The sequence below is a fragment of the Clarias gariepinus genome, chromosome 3 (assembly GCF_024256425.1).
Source record: "Clarias gariepinus isolate MV-2021 ecotype Netherlands chromosome 3, CGAR_prim_01v2, whole genome shotgun sequence".
Classification (NCBI taxonomy): Eukaryota; Metazoa; Chordata; class Actinopteri; order Siluriformes; family Clariidae; genus Clarias; species Clarias gariepinus.
In genome coordinates this window covers 36,301,249-36,315,919 of record NC_071102.1, presented here as the reverse complement: position 1 = coordinate 36,315,919, position 14,671 = coordinate 36,301,249, and the positions used below count along the sequence as shown (strand labels likewise).

Below are 14,671 nucleotides of genomic sequence, written 5' to 3'. Positions count from 1 at the left end.
CTCGCCTAGCCACTGGGTATCCTTGTCTGTGTTTCTGAGCCCCTATTCCCTAGTGTGTTTTAGCTATTAGGTAAGTATAGCTTAGTGCATGTTGGGGCTAAAGGCGTGCTTAGCTAGGTGTATGTGTAGCTAACTGCCATGGTTAAGCAATGCTTAACCATGTTTAGCTAAAAGCCATGCCTAGCTGATTGGCATGTCTTTAGCCCTTGTCCTGTCCCTCTCTTGGTCTCTCGTCTCGTCTTTACGTGTGTCTCGTCTTTACGTGTGTCTCGTCTTTACGTGTGTCTCGTCTTTACGTGTGTCTCGTCTTTACGTGTGTCTCGTCTTTACGTGTGTCTCCCGTTCCAGCTCCACGCCTCGTTTGTGTCTTATGTGTTTGTCCCCCTGTTATGTGTCTCGCCGCAGGGCGTGTTATGTGTCTCGCCGCAGGGCGTGTTATGTGTCTCGCCGCAGGGCGTGTTATGTGTCTCGCCGCAGGGCGTGTTATGTGTCTCGCCGCAGGGCGTGTTATGTGTCTCGCCGCAGGGCGTGTTATGTGTCTCGCCGCAGGGCGTGTTATGTGTCTCGCCGCAGGGCGTGTTATGTGTCTCGCCGCAGGGCGTGTTATGTGTCTCGCCGCAGGGCGTGTTATGTGTCTCGCCGCAGGGCGTGTTATGTGTCTCGCCGCAGGGCGTGTTATGTGTCTCGCCGCAGGGCGTGTTATGTGTCTCGCCGCAGGGCGTGTTATGTGTCTCGCCGCAGGGCGTGTTATGTGTCTCGCCGCAGGGCGTGTTATGTGTCTCGCCGCAGGGCGTGTTATGTGTCTCGCCGCAGGGCGTGTTATGTGTCTTACCAGAGAGCCCCTGTCAGCACAAAGTTAAGTATCGTTTAAGTTTGTTTGTTTCTTTGTTTGTATCTTTATTTATATTTTGTTTAATTATTATTAAAAAGACTCTTTTTTTTGGTTACACCACCCCTCTGCCTCTATGCCTGCTCCTTCCGCCCACGGCGTTCAACACCTGCCAATACACCCAGATCGTGACAGTTCCCTAATTTGTATGTTATATACTGTTTATTCCCCACCTCTTTTCTATCAATTTTATAATTATACACATGTGGGTTAGCTTCTCGAGCTAGGCCACATCTTTCGCTAAGGCCTACTGAATTTCTTCTTTTTGATGGATGACTTGGTACTGTATGTAGCTCTTTTTGAACAGATTCTCTGTGACATTCCATCAGATCACTTCATGTCACTTTAATCTTTTTTCTAACCTTCTACCACAATGTATAAGTACTTTAGGCATCTGCTTTCCCTCTTATTGGCTGTGGCCAATGAGTCTACTGCCTACTAATCAGAATCAAAGAGTTTTATTGCCAAGTTGCACATACAAGGAATTTGTTTTAGTGACAGAGCTTCCAAAACAAAACAATGACAAGACAAAAAAAACATTAACAACAAATGGAGTAGGGTGTGGGATTTATTTATTTTTTAAGAAAAAGGTTAACAACAAGTGGAGCAGGGTGTGGGTTTCTATAAAATAAGTAAATTATATAAATATCTGTGGTAATATTACACATATATTTATTGCACAGTGAGAAGAATCAGAAAGAATAATTTGTATGTGATATATAGCTTAAATGTTCATGAGGTACATTGCCTGGGGGGAAAAACTGTTCTTGTGTCTGACAGTCCCAGTATTCTGTGCTCTGTAGCGTTGACCAGACAGCAAAAGTTCAAAGAGAAGGTGGCTTGGGTGTAATATTCCGAGCCCTTTTCATTCTGGATATATACAGTTTTTGCAGCGTGGGCAGAGTGCCGATAATCCTTTCAGCAGTCTGAACCATCCTTTGTAGTCTTCTGATGTCTGATTTTGTAGCTGAACCAAACCAGACACGGGAGAGATTTAATGATGGTTGAGTAAAACTGCATGATCAGCTTGCTGTCGCAGGTTGAACTTCTTTAGCTGGCGAAGGAAATACAACCTCTGAGTGTGTCATGTACAGCTACATGACACACTGTATGAAAGAAAATATTTGAACAAGCATAATAGTGGCACGTGCCACTATCATGCTTTTTCAAATATTTTCTTTTATGCAGTGTGTCATGTAGCTGTATGTGAACATAAACTATCTGCACTATCTGTAAGGCTCATTTTCTTAAGATTTTTTAACCGGATTATCTTTGACTGGACATATTCCCTGGACTTCTCCCCCTCCGTCATCGGCCTCCCGGACTTCATTAACCCCTGTGAGACTGAACCATACTCTGTATACTCGATTAACACACATACAATAAAACACGGTCTTTGGACATTTTTCACTCACTCGCACACATACACCTACCGTTTATTATATATCATTTGTAAATATTGTTTATATCTTTGTTTGGTTGTGGTGAAACTTTTTCGTTTACTTTATTTAGTTTTGTATAATACACGTTTGCTTAATCTACTTGTTTGTCCTTTTTGCTCACCAGCCTTTTAACGCAACATCGACACAAAGATAAAAGGCCTCTCGATTTTTATATTAGCCACAGTTAATATAAAATTAGCTGGTCGTTACACGGTTAAACCGAGGCCATCTTTTCTATGTATTGACGGGTCTCCAGAGCCGTCGTTCAGCTATGGTCATGTGCGTTTCGTTTTCCGACTCACGCTGTAGCGGTAGACCAGTCATAAATCACCGCGCCATCTGACCAATCACAGCAGTGAGGGCTCATGAAAAGGAGGGGTTTAGACAGACTGAATATTCGAACTGCTTCACACGAGTCGTTTACGAATCATTTAAAAATGGGGTAAAATTTAATCAATTTTTGGAGAAAACTAAAGTGTTTTTTGACCTTGCATACATGTAAACCTGTTTTAAGAGACTCATTAAGCAATATTAGCAACCTTTAAAATGGCATAATTGGGGCACTTTAACAATGGAGTCAATGCGAATGTCCCACTTCAGGTCCTGAGAGTTGGTCATGCCCAGGACCTGGAATGACTCCACTGTCAAAGTGCTGTTCATGATGGTGAGTGGGGAAAGTGCAGGGGCGTTTCTCCTGGAGTCCACAATCATCTTCACTGTTTTGAGCGTGTTCAGCTCCTGGTCGTAGTGCACTGATTAGTATTGATACAGACTAAGAACTAAACATGCAAAGGAGGTTACTTACACATGAGGGTAAACACACAAGGCTAATTCTCCTGGAGGCTAATCCTACTAGGATACACAGAGACAAACTAAATCAAGACAGATATAAACTTAAAGAGCTCCAGAAACCAAACGCCAACACTACTTTAACAGAACATAAGACAAAACAAAACTGACTTAACAGAACTGAAATTAACATTAATGCTCAACCCAGTTTCCCAGAACAACCAGCTATTTGTAAGCTGTAGGGGTCGCCACAGCGAATCATCTGCTTCCATCTAACCCTATCCTCTGCATCCTCTTCATGTCCTCTCTCATTGCATCCATAAATCTCCTCTTTGGACTTCCTATATAGATCTCCTGCCTGGCAGTTGCAACCTTAGCATCCTTTTACCGATATATTCACAATCTTTCCTCTGAACATGTCCAAACCACCTCAATCTGGCCTCTCTGACTTTATTTCCAAAACATCTAACATGGGTTCTCCCTCTGATGAACTTTCTTGATCTTATCCATCCTTGTCATCCCAAAGAGAACCTTAACATCTTCAGCTCTGCTACCTCTAGCTCTGCCTCCGGTCTTTTCTTCAGTGCCACTGTCTCTAAGCCGTAGAGCATTGCTGGTCTCATCACTGTCCTGTACACCTTTCCTTTCATTTTCGCTGATACTCTTTTATCGCACAACTAACACTTTTCTTCACCCATTCCAACCTGCCTGTACCCGCCTCTCCACCTCCTTTCCACACTCTCCGTTGCTCTGGACCGTTGACCCTAAGTACTTAAAATCCTGCACCTTCTTTACCTCTGCTCCCTGTAGCCTCACCGTCCCTCTTGAGTCCCTCTCATTCACACACATGTATTCCGTCTTGCTGCAGCTAACCTTCATTCCTCTGCTTTCCAGAGCATACCTCCACCTCTCCATATTTTCCTCTACCTGTTCCCTGCTCTCGCTACAAATCACAATGTCATCTGCAAACATCATAGTCCATGGAGACTCCTGTCTTACCTCATCTGTCATCCTGTCCATCACCAGAGCAAACAAGAAGGGGCTCAGAGCCAATCCTTGATGCAGATTTCCTTATACAATACCACAGCTCCTCTCTCGGCACCCTGTCATACGCTTTCTCTAAATCTACAAAGACACAATGCAACTCTTTATTACCTTCTCTGTACTTCTCCGCCAGCATCCTGAAAGCAAATACTGCATCTGATGTACTCTTTCTAGGCATAAAACCATATTGCTGCTCACAAATGCTCACCTCTGCCCTTAATTAAGCATCCACTACTCTTTTCCACAGCTTTATTGTATGGCTCATTAGCTTTATACCTCTGTAATTGCCACAGCTCTTCACATCTCCCTTGTTCTTAAAAATCGGCACCAATACACTTCTCCTCCATTCCTCTGGAATCCTCTCACTCTCCAAAATCTTGTTAAACAAACTAGTCAGAAAGTCTACTACCACCTCTCCTAAGCATTTCCATACCTTCACAGGTATGTCATCAGGACCAACAGCCTTTCCACTCTTCATCCTCTTCAACGCCCTTCTCACCTCACTTTTACTAATATTTGCTACTTTCTGTTCCACAACAGTCACCTCTTCTACTCTTTGTTCTCTTTCGTTTTCCTCATTCATCAACTCCTCAAAGTACTTCTTCCATCTTCCCATTACCCTCCTGGCATCTGTCAGTACATTTTCATCTCTATCTTTAATCACTCTAACCTGCTGCACATCCTTCCCATCCCTATCTCTCTGCCTCGCCAACCTGTACAGATCCACCTCTCCCTCCTTACTGTCCAGCCTAGCATACAAGTCCTCATATGCTCTTTGTTTGGCCTTTGCCACCTCTACCTTCACCTTACTCTGCATCTCCCTGTACTCCTGTCTACTCTCTTCAGTCCTCTAAGTATCCCACTTCTTCTTAGCTAGCCTCTTTCCCTGTATACACTCCTGGACTTCCTCATTCCACCACCAGGTCTCCTTGTCCACTTTTCCCTTACCTGATGATACACCAAGTACCCTTCTACCTGTCTCCCTGATCACATTGGCTGTAGTTGTCACAGCTGAAAGCACCTCCTGACCACCCATAGCCTGTCTCAACTCCTCCCTGAAGTCTACACAACATTCTTCCTTTCTCAGCTTCCACCACTTTGTCCTCTGCTCTGCCTTTGTCCTCACCACCAGGGTTATTTTACACACCACCATTCTGTGTTGTCTGGCTACACTCTCCTCTATCGACACTTTGCAATCACTGATCTCTTCAGATTACAACGTCAACACAAGATGTAGTCTACCTGTTTCTGCCTCTTCTGAACGAAAGTATTAACTACTGCCATTTCCATTCTCTTTGCAAAGTCCACCACCATCTGTCCTTCTACATTTCTGTCCTGAAGACCAAACCTGTTCATCACATTTCTATCACCTCTGTTCCCTTCCCCAACATGTCCATTGAAGTCTGCACCAATCACCACTCTTTCACCTCTGGGGATGCTCTGCATCACTTCATCTAACTCACTCCAGAATTTCTCCTTCTCTTCTAACTCACATCCTACCTGTGGGGCATAACCACTAACAACATTGAACATCACCCCTTCAATTTCCAGCTTCAGACTCATCATCCTATCTGATACTCTCTTCAACTCTAGAACAATCCTTATAAACTTCTCTTTTAAAATAACTCCTACTCCATTTCTTTTCCTATCCACACCATTGTAAAACAATTTGAACCCTGCTCCTAAGCTTCTGGCCTTGCTACCTTTCCACCTGGTCTCCTGGACACACAGTATATCCGCCTTCCTTCTCTGCATCATATCAACCAACTCTCTTCCCTTTCCTTTCATGGTACCAACATTCAAAGTCCCTACTATCACTTCTAAACTCTTGCCTTTCCTCTTCTCTCTCTGCTTTCGAACATGCCTTCCCCCTCTCCTTCTTTGACCAACAGTAGCCCAGTTTTCACCAGCACCCTGTAGGTCAACAGCACCAGTGGCGGTCGTTGTTAACCCGGGCCACGACAGATCCTGGTATGGGAATTATATTTGTGATTCGCAACATTGATCTGGCAAATGTTTTATGTCTGATGTCCTTCCTGACACAACCCGCTGCATTTATCCAGACTTGGGACTGGCACAAGAAGACACTGGATTGCGGCTGACCACCTACTGTACATGATAACGCTCCTCGCAGGACGGGCTCGAGAATGGAGCACTGCTCTCTGGGACACTCACGACCCCTGCTGCTTAAACTATGACGAATATGAGATGGAGAGGGTGTTCGACTGCTTATGTCACAGAAGGGAGGCAGGTCACAAGCTGTTAAAACTCCACCAAGGCTCACGGTCAGCCTATGACTACATCGTAGAATTCCAGACTCTAGCTCTCCCCAGCGGGTGGAATGGCCATGCTCTGAGTAACACCTTCTCTGAAGAACTGACAGAAGCAATCCAGGATGAGCTAATTTCTCAAGAACCCCTTTCATCACTCCAAGATCTCATGGATCTGGCCAGCCGAGTAAATTCACGTCTCTGCCTTCAGGGGAAGGCCAGGATTTCACTACCCAGAGTCCTTCCACGACCCAACTCTCAGGTGGAAACTATACAACAAGACAGAACCCACGTCTCACCGGAGGAGCTGCAGCACCACCGAGTGGAAGGAGTCTGCTTCTACTGCGGGGACTCGGATCATGTACTTAAGAACTGTCCAGTAAAGAGGAGGAGCCCTCAAGTTCAGCTGGGAGCACTAGAAGGCACTATCCCAAAAAAACCTCCGGACCAATGCCGGCTGCTCCCCGTCTTCCTTATTCATGGACAATAGACCCACCTGGCGCAAGCATTGATCAACTCAGGATTAGGCTATAACTTAATCAACGCTGCTTCAGCTAAGGGCCTGGGAATCCCTGCGCTGCCTTTTGAGCCATTTCAAGGTTTAAACCATCGACGGGAGTCTGCTCCCTTTAATCACTCACACGTGCCCCCTGAGTATCACAACCTCAAGGCTGTTTTCAGCCCCCCCACTGGCCATACGACTGCGCCATTGATCTACTTCCAGGCACCACTCTCTCCAAGGACCGCCTATACGCTTTGTTGCCCAAGGAACACCAAGCCATGGACTCATACATCACTGAATCTCTCCCGGCGGGGATCCTTCACCCAATCTGCCCTTGGATTCACCTCTTTTCGCTCCGCTCCATGACAGAATCCATGAACTTGTCTGCATCAGATACAGATAAAATGTTTCTAAGCTTGGCAATATTTCTAAGAAGGAAAAAGGCTTTTCTTGTAATCTTGAAAATATGATTTTCAGGACAAGTTGCTGTCTTATAGTACACCCAGGTCTTTCACTGTTTAGCTAGTAGAAATAGTACATTCTTCTAAATGCAGGCTGAATTGTGAGAGCTTTTGTACTGGTTTTTGGACCAATAAGGAATATTTACATCTAAAATTAATAATGGAAAATTATCGGTCATCCAATCTTTTAACATTCCAATTTAGAGTTACCAGCCTCAAAAATTACCAATTAACAGCACCTTAGATTAAAGCCATTGAAGCATGTAACTTCTGAGTGAGACTGAGGATGTAGGCTAAAAGCACTGGTGAGAATGTAAATTTGCTCTGTAGAAGCTGAGGGATGACTGAAAACAGATGCGACTGAGGACAGAAAGCAACAACATGTGAATTGACGAGGGGCGCTGTTAAGCTCATGATGGAGTAGGACGTGTTTTGGAAGGCTCCGGAGGATTATTGTTAAAATTGTTATTAAATTGCGCTTTCCAGTTTTAATTTTACTGTCATTTTTCCCCGTTAACAGTTTTATTTTTACATTTGTCTCTAAAGGTGGTTACAATGTCCGGTAAAAACACTAAAACCCGTAGCACAACACAGTCACAACTGAGGCCTAATCCACAGGTCACGGCCTCACCTTCGCGTGATTCGCCCCCACGGTTCACCAGGCTGACCCCACGGTTCACCAGGCTGTCTCTGTGATTGACACGGGTGCGCTGAAGCTCGAGATATTGTCCTCATTGAGGAAGGATATCGCGGATATTTTTAAGACAGAACTGCGTGCTGCATTGGGTGATGACTTGTCCACAATTAAATTACAGAATTACAAAATTACAGGCTGTAAAGACACAACTGGCTAATGACAAGGCCGCCATTGATGCCGGACTGTCTGCGCTAAAGGGTACCGTAGGTGAGATGGAGCGTTCGCTTTCCGGTTGTACTGATGATATTACTGCAATGAAAAGTAAGATACAACGTCTTACAGCAGATTTAATTAAACTGGATAACAAATGCGAAGATTTGGACGCCAGATCACGTCGTAATAATGTTCGCATAATCGGTGTTCCTGAGGGTCCTAACAGACCGCGCTACGGTCTGTTCTATCCAGCGCGGCTGAGGATAACGGACAATGGTGTAGGGAAAGATTTTCTTTCGGCAGATGAAGCAAAGGACTACATTAAAACTATCCAAACTGCGTGATCTGCACTCGTGGTGTTTTAAATAGTTCGTCATTATGGGAAACCTTAATTCTGTTTTATTGTTGAATAGGGGTTTACTTTTCTTTCTCCTTTTTAAAAAAGCTAAATGTGTGAACTGTTTACATTTTCTGATGCTACCTCTATCTATACAAGCTTCTTATTTTGCAAAGTCAGTGTTTTTGATTAATATATTTTATTCAATTACCTTTAGGTTTTTTTTGTTGTTGTTGCTGTTTTTTTCCATCTTCTTTTTTTTCTTCTTTTTCTTTTAAGATGGTTATTATTTACCTATACATTATTATAAGTTGGGGATGAGGATACTTCCATTTGCGCATTATTTTTGTTCTACTGTATTTAATCTGTGGGAGCCTTTTTGTTTTCCTTAGTTTTTTTTCTCTTTCGTCTTTCCCCTTCTACATCGGGCTCACTCTCCGAGTCGTGGTCACAGTTACTGTGAGAGCGACTTTTCTTTTAGTTAGTTTAATTTGCTGTCTCCTAGGGTTTGTTAGGATGGAGACTTTAGATTTGTGTTTTGTGTTTGTGAGTGTGTGTGCATGTGTGCATGTGGGGGGAGGGGGGTGTCATCCTTCTGGCTCTGCGAATCTCTATCATTTTTACATTTTTTGGATAAATGGCTAATTCCTATGTAGGCCCAAGTTTAGTTGGGAGTAGTACACCTATCGGTTTTCTTAGCTGAAACATTAGAGGTATGGGTAACCCAATTAAAAGATCTAGGGTATTTAATCACCTGAAACGTTTACATACTGATAGTGTTTTTACAAGAAACACATCTTCAAGTTAAGGATCATCATAGGCTTCTCCGTCCCTGGGTAGGTCAAATTTTTCATTCTAATTTTAATTCTAAGTCACGGGGTGTGGCCATAATAGTTAACAAAAAGATACAGTTTTCACCTAGCCATATAATTGCTGACAGAAATGGCAGGTATCTTATTGTTGCAGGCACACTATTTCAAACCAAGGTTTTGATGGTAAATTTTTATGCTCCAAACTTTGATGATCCAGATTTTGCGAATAAATTACTTAGTAGCCTTCCCTGCTTAAACACCCACTTGATAATTTTTGGGGGAGATTTAAACTGTGTTTCTGATCCAGTTTTGGATTGCTCTAGCTCTCGTGTTGTGTCCCAGTCTGCCATGTCTAAAATATTTTTTGATTTTATGTCACAGAATGGCCTTGTAGACCCATGGAGATTCCGTAATCCTGTAGATAAAAAATTCTCATTTTTTTCTCAGGTGCATCATTCATATTTTAGAATTGATTATTTTTTCATTGACAGTCAACTCAATTCTTCTGTTGTTTCTTCAGATTATTTAAGTATTGTGATTTCTGACCATGCTCCCTTATCACTGGATATCCAATTATCAACGCATTTACAGACCCCATCGTCTTGGCGGTTTAACTCACTTCTTTTAGCGGACAAAGAGTTTTGTACATTCATTTCTAACACTATTGATGAATTTTTGTTGTTTAACCATCTTGAGTCCACTTCTTATTCATTATTATGGGAAACTCTTAAGGCTTATCTTATAGGGCAAATCATCTCATACTCTGCTTTTCTAAATCAAAGTCGCAAGACTAGGCTCAACGAACTCACATCAGCTATTAGCTAACTCGACCATATTTATGCATCTAATCCTTATCCCGAGTTGTACAAGCAACGTATTGACTTACAATCAAAATTTGATCTTCTTTCTACAAAAGAAACAGAACGTATGTTGTTACAGACTCGGGGAACGTATTATGAATATGGTGATAAATCAAGTAGATTGTTAACACATCAGCTAAAACGACAGCATGCCCCACGCCTAATACCACAAATTAAAAATGACTTAAATATTATTACTGCTGATCCTATAGAGATCAATGCAGTTTTTAAATCATATTACTCCTCCCTTTATAAATCTAAATGCCTTAAAGATGATATAAAATTGAATGATTTCCTTTGAAGTATTGATATTCCTGTTATTGATACAATATCTGTAAGGGTCTTGGATTCTCCATTATCTCTTGAAGAAATCAAGTTTCAATTAAGGCAATGCAGTCTAATAAAGCTCCAGGCCCAGACGATTTTCCAATTGAATTTTATAAAAAAGTTTATAGATAAATTGCCACCATTGCTTCTTAGTGTGTTCAATGAATCCTTCGATCAGGGCTCATTATCATCTACCTTTAACCAAGCCTTAATTGCTCTTCTTCTTAAAAAGGAAAAGGATCCCCTTTAGTGTGGATCAGGCCATTATCATTGCTGAATGCTGATGTGAAAGTTTTGGCTAAAGTAATTGCATCCCGTTTAGAAGATGTTTCACCACATGTTATATCTGAGGAGCAAACCGGTTTCATAAAAGGACGGCATTTGTTTTTTAATACTCATACACTTTTTAATATAATTTACTCCAAACAAACATCTGTATCTCCTGAGGTTGTAATTTCACTGGATGCTGAGAAAGCTTTCGATAGGGTTGAGTGGGAATACTTGTTTGCCGTATTAAAGAAAAGTGCACAGTGGGGTTCCTCTGGGTACTCCGGTTTCCTCCCACAGTACAAAGACATGCAGGTTAGGCTGATTGACGTTCCCAAATTGCCCGTAGTGTGTGAGTGTGTGTAAAAACTGCATTGCTTCATGAGCTACCCTTCTTATTTCATCAGAGCACATGACCCTTTTCCAATGCTCCAAAGTCCAATTTTTATTCTCTGTAGCTAAATAAAGCCTTTTTTTCTGATTACAAAAACAAGTGGTTTTCTTATGGACACGCAGCTGTTTAGTCACAATCCTGTGAGTTCTCATCACATTGTGTGTGTGTGGGTGTGTGTGTGTGTGTGTGGTGGGGATATACTTTTCAGTATTAAACATAGCTCTGGTTATTACTGATGATTTTTACAATGCGACTTTACCAAGTGTTTAAGTGATTCCCACACATGATTTTTTTTTTCCAACCACATTTAGCATCATGTTTAATGGTGTGTTGATAAGTTCTTAATCCAGTTTTAGTCAATTTAAAAAATAGTTGAAGTTGCTTCTTTGCTTGATGCAGCCCAATAATTTGACACTGCTGAAATGGCACTTTTTTGGGACAAGGCATTTACTTCAGTTAAAAATAATCTGCTATCTTTAGCTTCTTTTTATTATTAAAATGGCAAGGGAAAGGGGATACACACTTGATTTCCAAGAAACACTATAATAATTAACAAGGAGAAGCTTACATGTGAACTTATAAAAAAGGAGGAGAGAGGTGTTCCTAAATATTCGAACTGTCAGTACACTTAAATAATACTAAAATAAAGTACTACTAAAATAAGGACCAAAAAGTAGAAAAGATTTACAGCCCAGGTTTTACAGACAAAAACACACACGCACGCATACACACACACACTTTAGCATTTTCTTTATTCACTTTTTTGTTTAATTAAAGAAATTCAGTTCCCAGTAACGCACAGTGATTTTAGTAACTGTGCTGATAACCTTTATTATTCTTTGTCCGGAACTAAAAATAAAGAGAGTGTCATTGTCTTTCTGCAGGTTGTGTGATTGTGAGATCTCAGATGAAGGCTGCGCTGCTTTGACTTCAGCTTTGAGATCAAACCCCTCACACCTGAGAGAACTGAATCTGTCTTGGAATGACCTCATAGACTTAGGAAAGGAGATTCTCATTAGCCTCAAAGAAGATAAACATTACAAACTCCAGGACTTGAGGTGAGTTTTGACTATTGTAAACCGGTTCAGATTTAATGCGCTAATTAAATTAATCTTGACATCTAAAATATTACATGCTCAAAATTATAAATTCAGCTTAAATATAAACCTTTTTTTTCTTTTGTTTTTAGGATGTAAAGAATTCTGTCACAGACTGGCTCCAATGAAGATCATTTTATAAAATTAATAAATGCACTTTATTAACACAGACTCTCCCTGAACATATTGTTTTTTCCTCACATGGTGAACATTTTGGACATTTTGGAGATGTGTACACTGAAAAAAAATGTTTTGTTGAATGTCCTTAATTTTTTATGGTAAGTGGTTGCACACAACACGTTTATCTAAATCCAGATATATATAAGAGTCCGTGTATACTTTTTACTATGCACACGTGGTACTTACTTCTATACCGCATTATCCTGTATTCAGAGCCTATCCCAGTAGGCTTAGGTCACGAGGCAGAGTACTCCCTCGACAGGGTGCCAATCCATCGCAGGGCACACACACATACTGTACACACTCACTCGCACACTAACAATCTTGTTTGTGCTTCATAAGTCAGTCTACTCTGCTCAATTATGTATTGTCAAGTGCCTCGTTTGTGGTAGGTACAGTTTTTTCACTTTCCTCACCATGGAGTGAATTAGTTGATTGAACTTTTATGATCCCTGCCTCTGTAGGATATCATTAAATGTCTTTGGAAATTTCTCTTGCACCTTTAAAGCTTTTTATTGCTTATTTTGTACATATACATTTTTAGAAACAAAAACTGTTCTTTGCATGTAAGTGTTTCTCTACCCATCCTGAGGCATCTGGGGATTGTGCCAGCTCCAGTACGTAGAGGCCAACCCTGCAAAAATCTTGAGGCATTCATGATGATTTGGATCTACACCTGCTGCTCCTGAGCTTCTAGTGATCCAGACCCCCTCAGTCCTCTGCATCTGCTGACATCCCTGTGCTGAACTGGACTCCATAATAACTTTGACAGCTTTTGTTGTCCTGAACTTCCAGCAGCCTAACACACGATGTCGTTATAATATACAGTATAACATAATTTCTGTTATCCGTTATCACTCAAATGAGGATGGGTTCCCTGTTGAGTCTGGTTCCTCCCAAGGTGTCTTCCTATTGCCATCTTAGGGAGTTTTTCCTTCCCACCGTCGCCTTGGCTTGCTCATCAGAGACAATCTCATTATTATCTAAACACATTTTTTCTCACTCATACACACATCCATAACTTTTCTTATGAAAATGTAAAATGGAGGACTCACAGTACAAGAGTGGGAGAGGCTGAAGAGCAAAGGGGACACAGAGCTGGGAGGGAGTTGAGCTTCCTGGTGAAGCTGTCTTTCAGTCGGGCAGCAGACTGAAGAAGCTTTGAGTTGGATGGGTAGGGTCACGCGCGATGAGAGCTTTTCGTGTGAGGCAAGTGTTGTAAATGTCCTAGAGGGAGGGAAGAGAAACACCAACAATCTTTTCTCAGCTGCTCTCACTATGCGCTGGAGCGTCTTTCGGCAGGACGCGTTGCAGGTGCCATACCACACACTAGGGACATTTAAAAATTTCTTGCTTGGTGTTGAAAGAAAAAAACCAACCAATAGGGTGTCGGAATGGTATGTTTATACTTCTCATCCAACCACAATCAAATTCGCTCCAACCAGATGGCGCGATTTATTCAGATGTTTTTTTTTGGTTTGCTTTTTGAATGACAAGCTGAAATGAAATAGGAGTAACAAGGCTATTTTTAAAATGTAAGGAGTAGAAAGTACAGACAATTGCGTTAAACTGTAAGGAGTAGAAGTAAAAAGTCGGCTAAAAAATAATTACTCCAGTAAAGTATAGATACCCAAAATTTCTACCTAAGTAAGGTAACAAAGTATTTTTACTTCGTTACTTGACACCTCTGATTTAAATACACCAGTAGTACAAGTACGATGCAATATCACTTGCGAAGCAAACATCCACAAGCATTGTGCAATTGTGCAGGACAAAAAACATTGCCCTCAATGTTATCAGGAAGAAGATGTGATGCACAGCGATCTGAAGAGATATTCAATTCAATTTAATTGTATTTATATAGCGCTTTTAACAATGGTCATTGTCTTAAAGCAGCTTTACAAAAATTAAAGAATTTTTTTAGAAAAGAAAATATTTGGAAGTGTGTATGTGTGAGAAAAATGTGTCTGGATAATAAAAGGATGAATGAATGATGAATGAAATGTCTCCGATATGCAAGTCAAGGGTAAAAGTCCCTAAGATGGCAATAGAAAACTTGAGAGGAACTAGACTCAATCAGGGAACCCATCCTCATTTGGATGATAACAGATAGAAATGATGTAACATCATGTGTGTTGTGAAGGTGAAAG

The 14,671-nt window shown here is 41.5% G+C and overlaps 1 pseudogene; it reads left to right on the top strand.

Annotated features, from left to right (window-relative positions):
* LOC128518495 (NLR family CARD domain-containing protein 3-like) overlaps positions 1-13,013 on the top strand; it is a 32,651-nt pseudogene extending 19,638 nt beyond the window's left edge.
* Positions 13,014-14,671: the final 1,658 nt, after the last annotated feature.